The sequence below is a fragment of the Natator depressus genome, chromosome 23 (assembly GCF_965152275.1).
Source record: "Natator depressus isolate rNatDep1 chromosome 23, rNatDep2.hap1, whole genome shotgun sequence".
In the NCBI taxonomy this organism is placed as follows: Eukaryota; Metazoa; Chordata; order Testudines; family Cheloniidae; genus Natator; species Natator depressus.
Genome location: NC_134256.1, coordinates 15740440 through 15760545, shown reverse-complemented (window position 1 = coordinate 15760545; position 20106 = coordinate 15740440).

The following is a 20106-nucleotide window of genomic DNA, read 5'->3' as shown; positions in this document are numbered from 1 at the left end:
GCAGCCGGGGTTGCTGCCTGAAAACATGTCTAGCTGCGTGAAAAGAAACCTGGGCCTTTTAAAATTACTTAGCAAATCGTCCCCACAGCAAAGGAGGGCTATACTGTGCTCGGCCTCTGACGATCTAGTAGCAGCCATCTCAGAAATAGCGCTCAACACCTTAAAAGGAAACATACCTTTAACACCGAAGCAAGTGCGTGTGCTGAAAAAGAAACACACGCTTATAAAAACTTTGTGTAATAAAAGGGTTTCACTTAAAAGAAAGAAGCGTCTGGTGAAGCAGTCTGGGGGGTTTATAGGACCCCTGTTAAGTTTTGCTATCCCTCTGATAACGGGGCTTTTAACTAATCGATAATGGAGTATGCAGAAAAAATGTACCTGGTGCCCAGCCGGCAGTTGGAGCAATTAAGTGCTCCCCCTCCGGCAGAGGAAAATATCAGAACGACTGCAACTCGCTTACTGGATGCTGAAATGAAATCTGTTCTTCAAAGAACTGACTTAGGTGAATATGAAAAGGCTAAACTTTACAGCACCGTGCTTCAAAGGTACCTAACGTATGTGAAGCAGAGCGATGTGGACAAAGGAAAACTAAGTCTGTTTCTACCAGAACAGGAACAGAGTGTGACTGCCAAACCCTCCGAAACACCAAAGACCTCAGACTCTGTTGCTCAGGAGGTGTTGGATAACGTGAATAAGCGTTATAAGAAAAATGCATCAGTATTGCTAAATAAGCTGGGCCAAGATAAAAACATTTCTTCATGGACCGATAAAGGGTCTTTTGTGTACAAAGGCTCTGTGGTTAATGGTTCTAACATGCTCGACTTAGTCAGGGCCGTCACCCAGACGCGCTCTGTTCCTAGCAGACATGTACCTAAAAGATGGGATGTGTTTATGAATGCCATGGCGGAACTGAACATGCCATCTTCCATCATGGGCAACGCGACCAACAGAGATCTTTTGGAACGCCTCAAGGCCTCAATCGCCGACACCGGTGTTGACCAAGAAACAGTGACCCCTTTTTTGCCATCTAAAAAACGAAAATTGGCTAAAAGAGCCGAATGGCTCAGTTTGTGATCTTTTTCACACTCTATTTTTTTTTTAAACTGGTAATGTTTTGCTTTAAATAAAACATTTCTGAATTGGGTCATTGTGTTTTGTTTTTTTTTTAAAAAAACCACGCCAAACATCGATTGTCTTTAAACTCCCCACCTGGGGTGCTTTATTGGGTAACATGACTATGAAAATCGTTGCAAGATACGCATGTCTGGGCTTGTTGAAACATGCTTTGAGCAAGGCTAGGCATGGCCAAGTATTTAAATTTATTTTTTACAAAATTCATCACCATCCGGTCGTTTTGCACTAAGTCATTAGAATACAATTTTAAAATCCGGTCAAAAGATAAACCCTTGCTACGATGGTGTAAGAAAAACACGCAGTGATAGCCGCAGGCAACGGAGCTGGGGTCTTGTAATTGTCTGTTGTGAAACACAATGTCTGTGGCATTTTTGTTTAAAAATTTCATAATGCTTTTAGGAAAGAGCACACTGTTCGGGGGATGCCCGTATGAGTCAAAAAACTCTCCAAGGTTACGCTCCACCAGATACACGGCAAGCCAGTGTTCACCCGGTCGGCTGTGTGGATGTGTGTAGACCTCCAAACCTAGAGGTCTCTGAGACAGCTTGCCGCCAGGGAGCCAATCGCAGGGAAACACGTCTAAGAAATTCTTTTTCGTGTAAGGGTCTGTTGATAAGACACGTGAGAGCTGCACAGTGTCCATGTTCACATGTAGTCAAACAGAACATTTCTCCTCTGATTTATCTCTATGACGTTGTCAAAAACCCCATACACGATCATATTGACGGTAATGGTTAAAGCCTTCCCAAAACGAATTTCTGCTCTCAGGTTCCCGGTTTTAATCAGGGAATAGTGATCGGCGCATTCCTGGTCGGGGGACAGGTCAAAGGCAAACATGGTGTAACCCTGTGCAAACTCCTCACGGTCGATTAACAGAGAACGATCTTTCATGTGTTTACCGGCCGTCTGTACCAGATTCATGTATTCTCTCACGCAGCGTCCTGCCTCGAAGTCTGGTTGCAGAGGCTTGGTCGGTATCTGCTCACCATCCACATACAAGGCCACAAAATTAATATCGTAATGCTTAAAATGAAAGGGATTTTTAGCGTAACTTCCGCTAAAGGCATCGTTATCCACGAACCCCAGGACAAGCATTTTGGGCAACTGTCCCAAGAACAGGTTCTTCTGGTTACTGACCCTGCTGCCCGCAGGGATGCTAAACACTTTCATTCCCACACGGTCCACGGGGTATTTGGCATTAGCGGTAAGCAGGGCCTCGGCGTGCCCGAGACGAACGCTCGGGGCCACACGTACTTTCTTCACAAAAGGGATGCTGATAGAATGCGCAGTTTAAAGCCTTCGGTTCCGCTGCCCATTAAACAGAAAGGATCTTTACTGCGCGTCAGTTTAATTTTCACATCCACTCCGTTCAACAATAGTTTTTCTTGAAAAACAGGTCGCTGTGTAGATGACCCAGAAGCTCTACTGTTCTGCTTTGAGCGGTCAGCTTTGCACGCCTCACAAACCCTAGATTCTCGCCATCCAAGTCTATGTCTTCCTGTTGTCCGGCAGTGTCTTTGTAAAAGAGGCCAGCGGAAAATTGCGTGGCGAGGGTGTCGTTGCTGTAATTGAGCACCGATTCTATAAAGGCCCTGTAAGGGTAACAGTCGTTGCTTTGGCTTACAAGGCGGTCTCCCAGCGTGACATCCAGCTGACTAAAAATAGAGGCCACTGGGTAATTCACCAGGCCCATCTCGGCGTCCGCGGCGAATTCAGTTCCGTCTCCTTTTACAATCTTGCAACACAGGTACAGCAGTGTGTTGTTTAAATCCATATAATCTACGCCATTCCCTGCTATAAAGAAGTCAATGGGGGCAGACTCCGTAACGGCCGACAGAGGTGGCACCTCGATGTAGATGCTTTTCTCAATGCTGGTCTGCGTAGGGGCTATTTGGAACAAGTCTAGTTCGGATTTGGTGCATTCTTCAGACCCGCAGTGAACGAAAGCCATGTTGATTAAAATATATCTCTCGTATCAGCCGGCGAGTGTTTCCTCTTTCACCCAGGCTTCCTCTTGGACTTTCGCTTATGGCCGACCCTGCGGGTCAAAGCTCTTCTTTTAAAGGGTTTCGGGGGACCTGCGCGTCGCGGGTATGACGCATTTCTCTTTCTCTTCTTCCTCCTTTTAATGTACATCAGCCCCGATCCTTCCTGTGAAGCTGTGTTCCCCACCTTCTCCAGAACAGCGCGGGAGACGTGACCTACCACGTCTTTAGCTATGTTTTGAGCGGCGGTTTTTACGTGGGGTTTAATAATCTCTAGCCCCCTCCTCAAAAGCGGTACGGCTTTTCGAAAGAGGCTACGGAATATTCCACCCACGCCTGCCCCATACATCACGGGGGCCCCATGGTATCCGGGAAGGGCGTATCCCGCCTGGGCTTTGTAATAGTTTCTGTAGACGTTGGGGTCGCCGTAATTTTTTAGGATCGCCATAATACTGTTTTGCTTTTTTAGAAAACTCGCTCTCTCCGGGGGCGCAGGTGTAGCTTGATGATCACCTTGCCAAAGCGAAATGAGACGCTTTTGTTCTGATCTGTCTTTATTTCAATGGTAATTGTGTCGATGTGGTGTTTACTGATAGGGACGTAATGAGGTTTATCGTAGGTGATGGTGACAAACTCGTTGTTCCTTCCTTGGACGGGGACACAACGTAACAGGGGAACAGAAAAATCCCCCACAAACTGATGTTCTACGATATCCGTGTACAGATACAAGGAATTAAAACCCCCTGTAATGTCTGCCGAGAAAGGGAATTTTTGGACGCTGTGTTTGGGGCCCAAGCCCAGAATGTTAGCTAGCTCCCCGCTGGTAGAAAACATATAAGTAAAAGCGGCGGATTTAAGTCTAATTTTTCTACCCACAGGGTCATAGTTCATGACCATCTCAGGCGGTCCGGGGTGACGAGCTATGATACTGTTCATATGATCCAGTAATTCGGGTATGGACACGTAATAACCTCGTCGTAGGATGAAACTCCATGCCATATCTCCAAAGGTGACTTCAAAAGGGGTGTCTTCGTTGATAGTGTTCCAGCTGTGCGGGTGTTGTATTTCCACTAACCCCACCTCCCAGGCACCCGGGAGATCCAAGGGCTTAATTAGCCGTATTGTAAAGTTCGAGCTGGTGTTTTGGGGAAAAACTGCAGAGCTGGCGTTGCTGGGCAAAGTAATGTAAAACCCACCGTCGCTCATCTTCTCTGACTTTGCGGGGAGGAATAACTTTTGTTTGTTTGTGACTTTGTTACGCTCACGACGTGGCACTGGCTCAGTCAGTTCCATGCCTAGCCTCCTCCTAAACTCCTCATAGCCGTCATCCTCGGAGTCCTCTTCAACATTTTGTATTGGCGTTGAGCAAAAACAAGGTGGGCCCGGTTCATCTTCGCTGCTTGGTGCAACGCTGTCCAGAGTCTCCGGGTCCTCTAGAAAGGCATCATCGAGCTGTTGAGAGATTTTTTTTTTCAAAAAAGAAACAGCGTAAGCACACCACTGCTTGGTTTTTGATTTACACAATCCCTGGTTCCTAGCCCTCCCCCCCCACCCCCACCCCCATTACACACCCCCACCCCGACCGTCACTTCTTAAACATTCATTTACCTGAGCCACGTCTTTTTCATTCACCTTGTCCGCCCGTAACTCCCCCAAGCCGTGATCACCTTCCACCTCTCGGGGGGTGGACAACAAGAGGCCATCACGCTCATCGTGGTGCCTCACAAGCAGCCGGGTTTCGGGGTCGGTTTCCGGTGTGTCCATCAACGGCTGGGCCAAAGGGTCCTCCTCAGAACTCTCGCTGATGTAGCGCTTTCTCCATACAAGTCCAAAGGCCCTCGGGGCTAAAACAAAGTCCGAAGTTCTCACGGGGGCGGTGAAGGAGTCCATGTCTCCACAATTTCTAAAACACGCGCTCTTGGTAAAAGACAGCCTCTTCTGCCCGACGCTGGGCCTTATGGGGTGATGGTGCTGCGCTCTGATTGGCAGAGGGGTCATACGCCCCTCTTCTGGGTGGTTCACCCCATCCCAGAACCTGCCCTATTTTGGTCAAATCTGCTCTCGGGCCGGCCTGATTGGTAGAGGTTGGTGGGAGGAGTTGTTAGAGGGGTCACACGAATCATTTCCGGACGGGTCACCCCGCCCCCGGAACTCACCCTAATTGGTCAAATCTCCTCTTGGTCCTATCGGAACAAAACCCCTCCTGATTGGTAGCGGGGTGGGGGGAGGAGTTGTTAGAGGGGTCACAAGACCCACTTCCAGAGAGGACACCCCCACCCCGGAACTCGCCCTGATTGGTCAAAGCTCCTCTCTGGGAGGTCCTACGGGGCAAAACCCATCCTGATTGGTAGAGGGTGGGGGGGGGAGGAGTTGTTAGAGGGGTCACAAGACCCACTTCCGGAGAGGACACCCCGCTCCGGAACTCGCCCTGATTGGTCAAAGCTCCTCTTGGGGGGGAAGTCCTACGGGGCGAAACCCATCCTGATTGGTAGAGGGCAGTGGGAGGAGTTGTTAGAGGGTTCACATGACATACCTTGCTTCTGGTCACGTGGCAGCATTGACCCTGGAAGTAATACCCCATGGGGCAGGACTTCCGGTGGGGGGGGGGGCAGAGGTCAAGGGGTGGGGTTAAAGGGGTCAAGGGGTGGGGTGGGTGTCACATGACACACCTTGCTTCCGGTCATGTGGCAGCCTTGACCCCGGAAGTAATAACCCATGGGGCGGGACTTCCGGTGGGTGGGGCTAAGGGGTCAAGGGGCGGGGTCAGGGTTTGATTGATGATAGGGCCCTTATACTACTATCATAGAATATCAGGGTTGGAAGGGACCTCAGGAGGCCATCTAGTCCAACCCCCTGCTCAAAGCAGGGCCAATCCCCACTTTTTGCCACAGATCCCTAAATGGCTCCCTCAAGCATTGAACTCACAATCCTGGGTTTAGCAGACCAATGCTCAAACTACTGAGCTATCCCTCCCCACCAGCTGAGTGAATGCAGCTCCCCAGAAGGGAAACAAGCCCCATCACTTCGTGTCTTTAGTGCACTCTCTGAGAGGAGCCATACGTTCGCCTCGGCTCAATTCAGCTGCAGTGTAGCACTCCCAAGGGAACCAGAAAAGGCTTGAAGCTCTTGTTTGTTCTGTGGATACTAAGTTTAATAAGACTCCACTATTCAAACTGCCCCTGCTCCGGGAGTGTAAGATTTGGTGAGCCCAGACAGGAGAGGCTGAATTGCAATGATCTGACCTCTCCAAGAGATGAACCCACCAAACTGCTGCAGACTGCTCCAGAGAAAGCTGCCAGGGAAGATTTCATTGGTTGCAAGCGCTATGGCTGGGAGAGAGTTAAAAGACCAGTAGTGGAGGTAGGAGGACTCTGATACCAGCTAAAGGATGAGCATTTAAGAGAAGTCTGTGACTCCCTGGGCATTTCTGGGACACATCACAGTGAAACTGCAGCCAAAAGCTCTTTGACCTTACCCAAATATATAAGAATTCATTTCAATAGTGAAGAGCCAAACCCGCTGGAAAATCAGGGATTGTCTTACATTGCTGGCATTAGGAGAGAAGATTTTACAAGCCATTGCTACAGCAAAAGAGGAGCAAAAGATCTGTCAATCCCATCCCAGAAAAGAAAACCAGTGTTAAAGAAAGACTTTAAAATAACAGGACAGTTTAGGAACTCCCTGCAAAAGGACAGGCTAAACCAAAGCAGTTTGGCTTATCAAATTGCAAATGGTGTTCCCAAGGGGACCACTGAGACAGAGATAATGGAAACTGTAATCAGGGCAGTTTGCCCAGGATTGAGCTTCAGAAGCTAGCTGGAGTGAAAAACGAAGCTGAGCCTGCCAAAATTGTGTACCCCCTTTCCCAGATCATTGATGAATATGTTGAACAGCACCGGTCCCAGTACAGATCCCTGGGGACCTTGCTATTTACCTCTCTCCACTCCGAAAACTGACCATTTATTTATTTAGTAGACTAAATCTGCGATGCACAATCCTTCACAGTTAACAGAGATAATAATGTGCTAACCTACATCTCCACCACTGCCAGGCTGAACCCCATAGTCCACCGGTGGGTTGCAGAATCATCTGACTTTAACTTCATAGGGTAGAAAACCTGAGTTATGAACATCAGAGTTATGACCTGACCAGCCAACCATGCACCTTATTTGGAACCTGAAGTACACAATCAGGCAGCAGCAACAGAGAGAGAAAAAACAAATACAATACAGTAGTGTATTAAACATAAACTGCTAAAAAAATAAAGGGAAAGCAGGATTTTTCTTCTGCATAGTAAAGTTTCAAAGCTCTATTAAGTCAATGCTCAGTTGTAAACTTTTGAAAGAACAACCATAACATTTTGTTCAGCATTACGAACATTTCAGAGTTACGAACAACCTCCTTTCCCAAGGTGTTCGTAACTCTGAGGTTCTACTGTAGTTAAATATCATCTAGGGAAATCTAATGCTTTATCAGGAATTCCCCTTGATAGTCACAGGATGCACAGAAGAGACGAACACAGGTGTTGTTAAAGCAGTCAAACTCCTTGGATATACAAACTGATGGCAAGGTGTCCAGGTTAGTAGTTATTACTACCAATCCTTTGGCAGTAGAAGTCTCCTTCATAGGCATTACATCCACCATAAAACTTATTCCAGGAGAAGACATTTTGGCAACTCAGAAGAAAGATCCAGCTATTGCTAAAATGCTTCAGTATAAGTTTTTGGGGCACAAACCAATTAACCAAGAGAACACAGGAGGATGTTGAACATCGAACATTGTGTCACTAGAGTTTGTGTGTGCACCAAGCAAAAGAAACCTCACCAGCGTACCAGATTTCATCTAACTACCATAGTTACAACAAGTACCGGGGGGTAGCCGTGTTAGTCTGTATCCACAAAAACAACAAGGAGTCTGGCGGCACCTTATTTACTTAGTTACAACAGAAGCATTTGTACTTGTAGCCATAGGCTTCTTCCATCTAGGAAGAAGCAAAGAAAGATAGGAATACATCTGAGCCTCGGTGGATCACTTTACTTGGTTTGTCAAAGTCTACCCTACCACCAAAAAGTCAGGAAAGACAGTGACAGACAAGATCTTCAATTAGTTTGTTTTAAGATTTGATTTCCCCAAAAGAATCCATCATCAATAAGGAGCAGAGTTTGAAAATAGGTTTTTTTTCCAAAGCATAGAGTACTACAGTAATATTTAAACTTCTCCCATAACCCCATACCAGCCACAGGGCAATGGGCAAGTAGAAAGGCTGAATCAAATTCTGCTGGCTACATTGATAACCTTGCCAGAAGAACAAAAATCAGACTGGAAGGACTCCCTTAATAAGACCATAAGACCATCTATGCCTATAACTGTACACAAAATGATGCTACGAGTTCCCACCCTTCTATTTATTATCTTGAAGATAATCACATTTGTCTATTGTCATTGCATTTGCTCTACCTATGAACTCTGAATCTGCACCTAGGAAGCATAAAGAATATGCTGAGACACAGAAACAGCAATTGAAAGACGTTTATGAACTGGCCTCAATATGTTCTCAAAACTCTGCTATTCGTAGTACGAATCATTATGGTCAGAAAGCGTACGGTGCTGCCCTCTGGCCGGGGGACAGGAGTACTTGTCAGGAAGGGGACCAGGCAAACTAACATCCTATTGGGAAGATAAAATTCATGTTAGAAGATGAAAGGAAAGGGGAGAGTTCACAGAGTAAAGGCAGAAGGTGGAGAAGGAGGTGGTAGAGTTTGTCACCACAAGTTTTTGCTTCTCTGGGTTTTCTTGCCCTTGGAGATGACACTGTGCTGCACAGCGCCACGGCAGAAGATGCAGAGATCAAGGGAAATAAGCAAAACTGGAATCGAAGGGCGAGTCTCTGCTAGAAGCGCTACAGCGGCACAGAGGCACCGATGCAGCTGCTCCACTGTGGCGCGTCTGGTGAAGATGCTCTATGCTGATGGGAGAGCGCTCTCCTGTCAGCGTAATAAGTCCACCCCTGCGAGAGGCAGTAGCTATGTCGGCGGGAGAGCACTGTCTACACAGGGGGTTACGGTCGGTATAACTATGTCACTGAGAGGGTGTGGATTAATCACACCCCTGAGTGACGTAAGTGATACTGAAGTAGGCTGTAGTGTAGACCAAGCCTCTCTAAGGACAGGATTTGGACTCCAGTGATTGTGATCGTGAGAGCGAAGACAAACAACATGGTACCCATGGCATGGTGACTCTGCATTCAGAGGCAGAAACATTCCTTCCACGGCTGGGAAATGGGGGTGTTGTTGGTCTTGTAAACTTGGAGACAGATGACTAGTCTGATGTGACATCCACATCAGCCAATGAAAGACATGAATGGCTAAATGTGACCATGGATCCGGAAACCATCAGTGCACAAGAAGACAGATCTCGAGAACAACCCATTGTCACATGAGGTCCTCTGACTAGAGAGGGAAGAGCCCCCCAGACACTGACCTATGAACCTACTCATCAGTGTCTAATTCCAGCTACTGGTGTATGCACCATGGCTTTATCCTTGTGTTTACATGCTGTACCTAGTACCTATTCCTGTATCTTCTCCTGCATTCTCTCCAAGATTAATGTAAATGAAGAGACATTGGCTTCTGGTTTCGATATTGCTCTACAAAAGGGGTTGATAGCGCTACATAGTTAGTTTTATGTTTCTTGAGTAGATGTTTTTTATGTCTAATGACTTTGTGTTACATGGTTATACCGCTTACCACGTGGGAGCTGGTATCTCATAAGATCTGAGGATCTCTGGGGATTTAAACTGTTCAGAACTGGCGATTTGGTTGGGCAATGGAACAAGCCTTGACACAGACATTGCCTGCTTAATGTGAATTAAACCAAAGAGAGATGCAAAAGTTTCCAGATCTGATGAAAAAGGAGCAAGACAAAAGCTCATCTGAGACCGAAAGCACGAGCTTGTGGAAGTCGTAGGTGTCTGCTAATAAGCCAAATGGCTGGACGGAATGTTTTATATTTTGTTAATGGGAATATTTGGGGGATATTATATTTCCACAGGAGGAGTGTAGCACTGATACGGGAATGTCAGGGTTCTACATACCTGCATCCTGTATCTCTAAGGCTGTGCCCTGTCCCTTTAAGGGTTTGGAGATCTGCTAGCGAGGCTAAAGAGGAACAGTGGGGATGCAAGCTGCACCCCCAGGAGGGTTTCTGTCGTTCTCCGGGGGACCCAGCGGGTTGCAGCCTGCGTTTGTTTGGGGAGTTGGACATTAAGTTTAATAAAATTCCATTTTTAAAACCATCCCTGGTCTGCAGTGGAACACATGCTCTAACCACCAGACCCCTACAGTCCCAGAGCCAGCAGAGTTGGGGGTAACAGCTTGCACCCAGATTCTGGTCTGGTCAGATTGGTGGAATTAACACAGCTCATCCCCCCAGTTCCCCTGGGTGTCCCCTGTGCAGCACAGAGACGTGGGCAGCAGTTTATGGGGATGTGGTTTGTTGGGAGTGGCAGGGACCTTGGTTTGCTCTCAGTGAGCATCACAGGCTCCCTGTGCCTGCAGCCCCCTGCTCAGTTCCTCATTTGAGCTCCTGGGGCATCAGGCTCCGTGGAGCTGGGGACTGGGGTATTTGGAGCAGCACTGAGGGGTCCCTCACTGTCCCATCATGTGGTGTGAGCTCACTGCCCTTTTTCTCCATGAGTGCCAGCTTGGGCGAGGGTCTGAGGCCAGCACTTGTGTCAGTGGGGCAGGATCGGAGACAAGGGTGAGTTGGCTGTTCAGGCAGCTTGAGAGGCTGGGTGCTGAGTACCAAAGGGGCCAGAGGGCTGGGGGAACGTTTGTATTAATAATGGGGAACTGAGTCAGGGAAAAGAGGAGCTGAGACCTGAACCTTCACTCTAAAATGGAAACAATATCCTGCACCCTGATCAGGTTGCCCGGGGTCAAGCCAGAGTCACCCATCGCCTGCAAAGGCAACAGGGCTAGATTCTGATCTCAGCTCCCCTCAGGTCATTCTGGAGTCCCTGACGGCTGCAGTTAGATCAGGGGCTACATTCGCATCTTTCATCCCAGAGTAAATAAAAATAAATATTGCAACCAAGTCAGGGTAATTGGATATTAGACCTTGTTTTGACCGATTAAAATGTGACTAGGGTTGCCAGGTACCCAATTTTCAACCAGAAAGTCCGGTCAAAAAGGGGACTTGGCAGTGTCCAGTCAGATGTACTGACCAGACACCAATAGTCTGGTTACTGCGGGCGGGAAGGGAGAGGTGCCGGGTCATTGTTAGCCGATGGCCAGGGATGTTTGGTGAGATGCCAGCTATGCCCGTTTATACCATCCGTGACTTTAACCGCTAGGACGCACTGTCCCTTCGCGGCGGGCAGCCCGGCCTAGGCTGACGGATGCCCGAAGGTCCTAACCACCCGTGACTTTAACTGCTAGAGCTCAGAGCTCCTTCGCAGCGGGCAGTCAACACTGACTGACAGGTGCCCCAATGGCAGCACTAAGAGCCTCTCCACACCCGTGACTTTAACTGCTAGAGCTCAGAGCTCCTTCGCAGTGGGCAGTCAGGATTGACTGACAGGCGCCCCAAGAGTTTGCCCCGTGGAGGCGGCACAACTCAACGCTAGGCTCTTAGTACTCTCACCTAATGGCCAGGCTTTATAGCCAAAACGGCTGAGGTTCTTTAATTGTGTTGGCTGCTTCACAGTAAACCAGAGAAACAAGTCAGGCTTATGCATAAATGGTTACCAAAATTTATTAAACTAGATTCTAATCATGTGGTTACAAAATTGCTAGTGCCTACTTATTTAAGTGTAGAGATGTTACACACACAAACAAGTTACAAAACTGAAGCTACAATCCCAAAGAAAGAAAACAAAGTATAGAGCTCTATTTCAAAATATGTGTACACTAAAGATTGGACATCAGGTGTGGGTGCTTCTTACCCTCCTTGCATCTCTCGATTCCAGCGGTGCCAAGCCAGGATCGGTCACTCAATTCCGCGGAAAGACGAATAAGGGACAAGGCTTAGGGACCCTCTTAGCTGCAGAAGCCTTGGGAGGCTGTCACTTATCTGACCAGCAGATAGATAGTGAAAAGCACTCCAAAATCATGGTGCTGTAGGTCCCCTACTTATACCTCTGTACTCCTTTATTCTTTTTCTCCTTTCTATGCTAAATTGGGGCTGGTCTGTCGGGGTGACGCCAGCTCTCGCAAGAGTAGTTCACACTTGCAAGGGAGATACAATAAGTTTCGACTACTGGACACTTCTTTTATCAGGGTAAATATTTTCCCACCTAGGATGTTGGTGTGTGTGCATCATGCTGTTTTAGTAGGGGCTAAGAGCCATGTCTGTCACAGCGCCTCTGCCTGCTGTGAGCCCAATTGTTGTATACGTTCCCAGAGGCACATTGTCGCAGCACACCTGTGCTTCTCACAGCTTCAAAGGCTGTGCTGGAGTGCCCTGGTGTTTTGGCTCCTGTGTGTTTCCAGCAATGCTGGTCTGAGGGGGGGGGGGGGCTGGCTGTCTGGCTACAGTCATCAACCCGAGCCAGACCCCGCTCAGCTGGGGCCGCCTCCTACCTGCATCTGGGCAGGCAGGAGACTTCATGTCAGGCTGCAGCTCCCTGACAGAGGGATCCCAGTGGGAGGGGAGAAGGGAATTGGAGAGGAGAGGAGCCAGCTACAAGGAAGGGGGAGGAGAGAGAGCAGCGAGGGGGGGTGGGGAGGAGAGGAGCGAACGGGGTAGGGGCTTGAGGGAAAGGATGGGGCAGGGGTGGGGTCTTGTGAAAAGCGGCGGGAAAGGGGCAGGGACTTTGGGAAAGAGGCAGGGAAGGAAGGTCCGGTTGTCTGCAAATAGAAAGTTGGCAACCCTAAATGTGACCCATGCTGGGGCGTGGTTTAAGATGTATCAGATGCCCCCAAAACGCAAAATTCAGCAAATTGTGAAAGTGGCTTCTTCAGCTAAACCCCCATCCTGGTTATCAGTGGAAGTGAAAGCAGAAATAACAAATGATAATATTAAACAACTAGGAAATGGGGAACTTCATCTCAATAGGTGCAACTGAGGAGTTAGGAATTGTAGACACTTGATAAGAAAAATCTAACAATATCAATGAAAAATCGATGGCATTTTAGGATAAGGACAATAAGGAGTTCTTGAAACATATGGAAAACAAAATATCCTAGCAATCAGTTTTAGTGCAGTTGGAGATGAGGATGGTACAACTGTAAATCATGATGCAGAAAAAGGAGAAGTGTTACAAATATTTCTGTTCTGTATTTGGGAAGCAGTGGAATGACGTATCCATATCCTACAGTAATAGTGAAATACTTTCTATTCCAGTTGCACCTAGCGAGGATGTTAAACATCAACTATTAGAATGCAACACTTTTGAAAGGTATAACAAGATGCATTGCCTGGAAGTTGAAGCCAAACAAATTCAGACTGAAAATAAAGCAACAATTTGTTAAGAGAGAGAGTAATTAACACTGGAACAATGGACCAAAGGACATACTGGATTCTCCATCCGAAGACAGCCGACCTGACAAACTTTGGATTGGATACCACACAGTCATTTTACAAGGATGAACATGGGGTGTAGTAGGATGTTCCCCCGAGGTACAGAGCATCACCCCCACACACACACCAGCTCGTGCTACCATGGCTCAGTAGGGTTGGGAAGAACAATTCTGCCCCCGATGGCCTGAGGGGCAGCTCCATAGGTAGGGGCAGGAGCCACCCAGGGGATATATAGGGCGGAGAATGCTCTGGAAATTCTGGGAGGATTCTGGGGGCTCTTCAGAGACTGGGGTGCTGGGAGACACTCCCTCCCACCCAGGCTGAGGAGAGGTGATGGAGGGGGGGTGGAGAAAAATCCTCCTGGTGACCCAGCAGGGGCCAGGAGAGCTGGGGAGAAGGTCCAAGGGGGCAGATGGGATCCAGGACAGTAGGGTCCATCCCTACAGAGATGGGATCAGCTACTGGGGAGGGGGTGAGAGCTGGGGGAGGGAGCCGGGTGATGTATACAGTGGGGGACCCTACTGCAGGGACTGAGGCAACAGAGAACTGAAGCTCCAGAGAGAGACCAGGACAGACACCCCGGGGTTGGGGGAGCAGTAAATGACTTTATTTCAGTGCCAGGGGCCAGACCTCATGTCTCCATGCACAGGGGCCGGTCACTCTATCTCAGGAGCTGGGATTCTGCAGGATGGGGTGCTGGGGAGCCTTGCCCTGCTGGGAGATAACATCTCTGAGCCACCCCTTCTGGCTGGGACCCTGCTCTGCTTTGGGGGAGACAATTCCCCTGTACACAGAGGCTCCTGGCTCTTTTCTCCCCTGGGGGTTGGGGTCCTGGCTCCCAGCCCAGCCTGGCAATGTGGAGGGAGGGATTACAGGGTTCTGGGGTGCTCTGTGTGCGGGACAGGTTGTGTGCTGGAATCCCTGCACTGCAATGGCAGTGTCGGTGCCCATCCAGGAAGGGCTGTCTCCGGCTCTTCTTTGCCCCATCCCATTCCCAAGTGGGTGCTGGGTCGTGCTCACACATTGGCCGAGGTGGCTGTTTTCCCTGGAGGTGACAGATTGGCTGCATGTGCACGGAGAGCCACATGTTGGGCTGGACGGTGCCGGGCTCAGGCCAGCAGATCCCTTCTGGTATCAGATTTCAGAGTAGCAGCGTGTCAGTCGGTAGCTGCAAAAAGAAAAGGAGGACTTGTGGCACCTTAAAGACTAACCAATTTATTTGAGCATAAGCTTTCGTGAGCTACAGCTCACTTCATCGGATGCTTATGCTTAAAGAAATTGGTTAGTCTCTAAGGTGCCACAAGTACTCCTTTTCTTTTTTCTGGTATCAGAGCGATTCCTGAGTCTGGGGAGAAATGGCCCCGGCATTAACATGTCCCCGAGGTGTCTCCTGTCCCCATCTCCCTGCACCCAGATCCCCGCCCCACGCTCCCCCCAGCAGACAGGACACTGGGCTGAACAGACCCAGTATGGCCATTCTTATGATCAGGGAATCTCGCTCTGCTCCACCCCCCTAGTCTGACATTGGCTCCGGGGCATACTCAGGGATCCGGCTCATCCCCTGAGGTCGGGAAGCAAATGCTCTGGCTAAGGAAGCACTAACGGCCTTCCCTCATCTTCTCAGGTCATATCCCCAGCAGGGAGCAGGAGGAGCAGGGAATCTGGCAGGGAAGGGGTGTGACGATGTGACGCAGCAGGGAGGGGGGAGTGTTGACCTGGGAATGTGCCCTGGGGACGGGAGACCTGAGAGCCTGTCACCTGAGCCAGGAGGGGGAGGGGGAGGTGACACCTCTGCCCAGGAATGTGGATGGAGGCTGCAGCAGGGAACCTGCTCGGTGGGTTTAGGTTCAGTTTGGGGCTGGGTGGAGGAACACAGGGAACCCCAGGGCTGGGGTCTAAGCTCCCTGCTCCCCCAGAAGGACTTCACTGAGGGGTCCTGGGTGTACCCACAAGCTCTGTTTTGGACTGTGTTCCTGTTGTCCAATAAACCTTCTGTTTTACTGGCTGGCTGAGAGTCTCAGTGAATCCCAGGAAGAGGGGTGCAGGGCCTGGACTCCCCCACACTCCGTGACAAGGGGTTATTTACTGAGGGGGCCCTATACAGCGCCCAGCCCCCCACACCCCACCCTGGGCTTCCCACAGACATAGGCAGCACCTTCCCTGCACGGGGCTCTGCTACGGCCCTGCTTCCCCACCCCCTGGGGCCCCGGCAGGTGCTCCCTTAGCTGGTGACACAGGGGCTGGTGTGCTCGGTGCCGGGGGTCGAGAGTTTGCTCCCAAGGGTCCAGCTGTTGAATTGGGAGCACCATGGAATAAATGTGAGATTCCCTGAAGCAGGGATTTCCTGGGGGAAGGGAGAGTGGCTTTTCTACCCTGTGGAGCCCTCCAAGCAGATAGGGCTCTTCCCCTAAGGAGATCTTCATCTCTGCATGGCTGGATCCAGGCTCCCCTGTAAGCACAGAGAGACGGTGGGTTAGAGGGGCCAGTGTCACCCCACAGGCCCAAGCCCCCTGACTGGGATGGGATTGAGGGGAGTGGAGGACAAGACAGCTGCCCAGGGTGGGTAGGTTTCCAGGGGTTGGAGAGGTGGGAGCTGCTGGCCAGAAAGAGACCTAGTGTCTGTGTGCACTGCCCCTCACCCCCGCCCCACCCGCCACCACAGACCTACCCACCTGGGACACTCAGAGTGGGGTAGGGCCAGGCATTGGGGTGGCTCCAGTTCACAGTGGGAAGGGGCATCTCTGGACATCACACACCCTTCATAGCAGCCTCAGTGTGTGCACGGGACACCCTGGTCTGACTCCTCCCCCCACTGACAGGTGGTACAGGAGCTGGGCCAGCTGCCCAAGGGTTATGTGCAGATGAGGTACCCCCATGTTCAGAGGGGCTTGGCAGACTTGGGGGGCCTTGTCCTGGGATGGGGGAAGGGATAAGAGAGGGGGGTCGTGTCACCTGGAGTCTCCTTCCAGCAGTAACCAGCCTCGGCCATGATCAGCACCAGGGCCAGCAGAACCCCGGAGACCAGACCCAGACGGAGGATGTTGCCCCAGGTGAAATCCAGGCGCTTCGTGAGGGCTGTGGAGTTCTTGGAAGTATCAGGGCTGGATTCTGAACTCAGCTCCTCCAGGGTTAATCCAGAGTCACCCTCTGACAGCAATGGGTTGAGGGCCGGATTCTGATCCATTACCCCTGGATCTAGCTACCCATCTAGCTATTTAATGAAGGATAGATGGAAGAGGCCAGCTGGGCAGCCTCTGTGTCCCAACTCCTCTGTGCGCCCCCAGAACAGGTACAGACCTGAAAGAACTCTCTGCTCTGCAGCTAACCCTGGGGTCAGGGATCCTGCCTCCGCCTCCCTCAGATCTAGAGTTGCCCCTTTCATCTGTGATTCCACAGAGTCCCCATCCCATAAGAACATAAGAGTGGCCATACTATGTAAGACCAAAGGTCCATCTAGCTCAGTAACCTGTCTTCGGACAGTAGCCAATGCCAGGTGCCCCAGAAGGAATGAACAGAACAGGTAATCAACAAGTGACCCATCCCATGTCACCCATTCCCAGCTTCTGGCAAACAGAGGCTAGGGACACCATTCCTGCCCATCTTGGCTAAGAGCCATGGATGGGCCTATCCTCCATCAATTTATCTAGGGGGTTTTTTTGGAACCCTGTTATAGTCTTGGCCTTCACAACATCGTCTGGCAAAGAGTTCCACAGGTTGACTGTGTGTTGTGTGAAGAAGTACTTCCTTTTGTTTCTTTTAAACCCGCTGCCTACTAATTTCATTTGGTGACCCCTGGTTCTTGTGTTATGAGAAGGAGTAAATAACACTGCCTTATTTACTTTCTCCACACCAGTCATGATTTTACAGACCTCTACCACCACCCTCCCCCCCGTTAGTTGTCTCTTTTCCAAGCTGAAAAGTCCCTGTCTTATTAATCTTCCCTCATATGGAACTGTTCCATGCCCTCCAATCATTTTTGTTGCCCTTTTCTGTACCTTTTCCAGTTCCAGCATATCTTTTTTGATATGGGGCAACGACATCTGCACACAGTATTCGAGATGTGGGCATACCATGGATTTATAGAGGGGCAATATGATATTTTCTGTCTTATTATCTATCCCTTTCTTAATGATTCCCTAAATTCTGTTCACATTTTTGACTGCCGCTGCACATTGAGTGGATATTTTCAAAGAACTATCCACAGTGACTCTACGATCTCTTTCCTGAATGATAACAGTTAATTTAGACCCCACCATTTTATATGTATAGTTTGGATTATGTTTTCCAATGAGCATTACTTTGCATTTCTCAACATGGAATTTCATCTGCCATTTTGTTGCCCAGACACCCAGTTTTGTGAGATCCCTTTGTAACTCTTAATGGTCCGCTTGGGACTTAACTATCTTGAGTCGTTTTGTGTCATCTTCAAATTTTGCCACCTCACTGTTTACCCCTTTTCCCAAATCATTGATGAATATGTTGAATAATATTGGTCCCAGTACACATCCCTGGGAGACACCACTATTTACTCTCTCCATTCTGATAATTGACCATTTATTCCTACCCTTTGTTTCTTACCTCTTAACCAGTTACTGATCCAGGAGAGGACCTTCCCTCTTATCCCATGAGAACTTACTTTGCTTAAAAGCCTTTGGTGAGGGAACTTGTGAAAGGCTTTCTCAAAATCTAATTACACTATACCCACTGGATCACCCTTGTCCACATGCTTGTGGACCCCTTCAAAGCATTGTAGTAGATTCCTGAGGCATGATTTCCCCACTCAGGTACCTGTCCGTGTGGTCCCCAGGCTGATTGGATATGGTGATGTTTCAAGCCCAGTGAGGTTGTTTCCACCTGTAGTTTAGAATGAGAGCCTGTCAGGGCAGGGGATGAAATGGGCAATCAGGGGGAGCTAAGAGGTAGAAAAAGCGACTCAGCAATTGGGCCCCTCCCCCCTCGACTCAGCCTTTATGGTCACTCTAACCTCCAGGGGGTTAGTGGATTTTGATCAGCTGGGGAAGGGACTGGTTCTGCAGCTGCTGGCCCTGACTTCTCTGGGCATACTCTGATAGGGAGCATCCCCCTGGGAAAAGCCTCACTGTTCTGCAGCTTGCCCTGGGGGCAGGGTTCCCCCTTCCCTCTGCCTTACATCAACAGCTGCTGCTGCAGCTTCCCCCGGCTGCATGAGAAATCCACTGATTTCCTGATCCCACACTGGGCATCCCCTCCGTAAGGCCCCAGGCAGACCCTGGCTGTGAGCATCTCCTTGGGGCATAGACTCCGTGAAGGCTGGGCTGGGTACAGGGCTGAGAGCGGGGACTCCAAACCAGGCCCCTCACCTCTCACCACCAGCACCACAGGGTCACTGGGATCTGACCAGATGAAGGCTTGTGATGTGCTGCCATAACGTCAGGTGTAGCTCCTGCTGTCACCCTGTATAACACTGCGGATGGGAAACGCAGTCATGTCTGCAGGACTTTCCATGTGATGCAGCGTGGTGTGGTCTCCTCCTTTGTACAGAACAACCCTCAGCCCTGGTACCTACACTCACACTGGATGGTCACGGTGCACCCCATGGCCATTAGCTCCCTGGGGCTCACAGAGATGGAGGGTTTGGGATAGAACTCTGCATGCACAAAGACACAGGACTTCTATGGGGGAGACATATACCCTTACTCCTCAGTCTGTCTGTCTGTCATTTGATCTCTCTGTGCCCAGCCCTAGGGCATTCAGCTGCCTCCCCTTGTCTAATGTTCCCTGCATTATAAACCCAGCAACAGCACAGGTCTGTGGAGTTCTTGGAACCCAGGGGGAGTGAGAAGGTGGAAACAATGACTCAGCAATTGGGACTCTCCCCCCACAGCTCAAGATTTATGGTCACTGTAATCTCTAGGGAGGGTGCAGTGCTGATGCTGTAGTCACCGGGGCCTGACTTCTGTGTGTGTCCCCAGAGAAGGAGCATCCTCCTGGGAAGCTCTGCAGCTCCCCCTGGGGGAAGGGTTCCCCCCTGCCTCTGCCAAATCAACAGCTATTGCTCCCCCTTCATTGGACAAGTCACCCATCATATTACCTCATGCCTAGCTAGGCATCCCCTTGGATCCAGGGATAAGGAAATGTTGTTAGCCTCATTGGATGTGTGATGCATTTGAACGCATTGCTCAGAGTGTTCAATCTGTTTATGTGAAATTGCAGTTATAGGTTCTTATGTAAGCAGGCTCTGAATGAGCTTTCCCAACACCTAGTGATGAGCTGGGGAGAAGACATCAGGAACTGACCATGTTTGAATAGACACACCCACTCTGCCTAGGTGAGCAACATGATGGGGCTGCTTTGCCCAAATGATCACTTTTATCTGGTGTTGGATTGCAAATCGCTTTGTTATTGAGGAGGCAGAGGTAATAAAGTGTGGTTATCCTTTTGTGAATCAAAGGGAGCAGAACTGGCCTTGGTATGCCATGAATGAGGG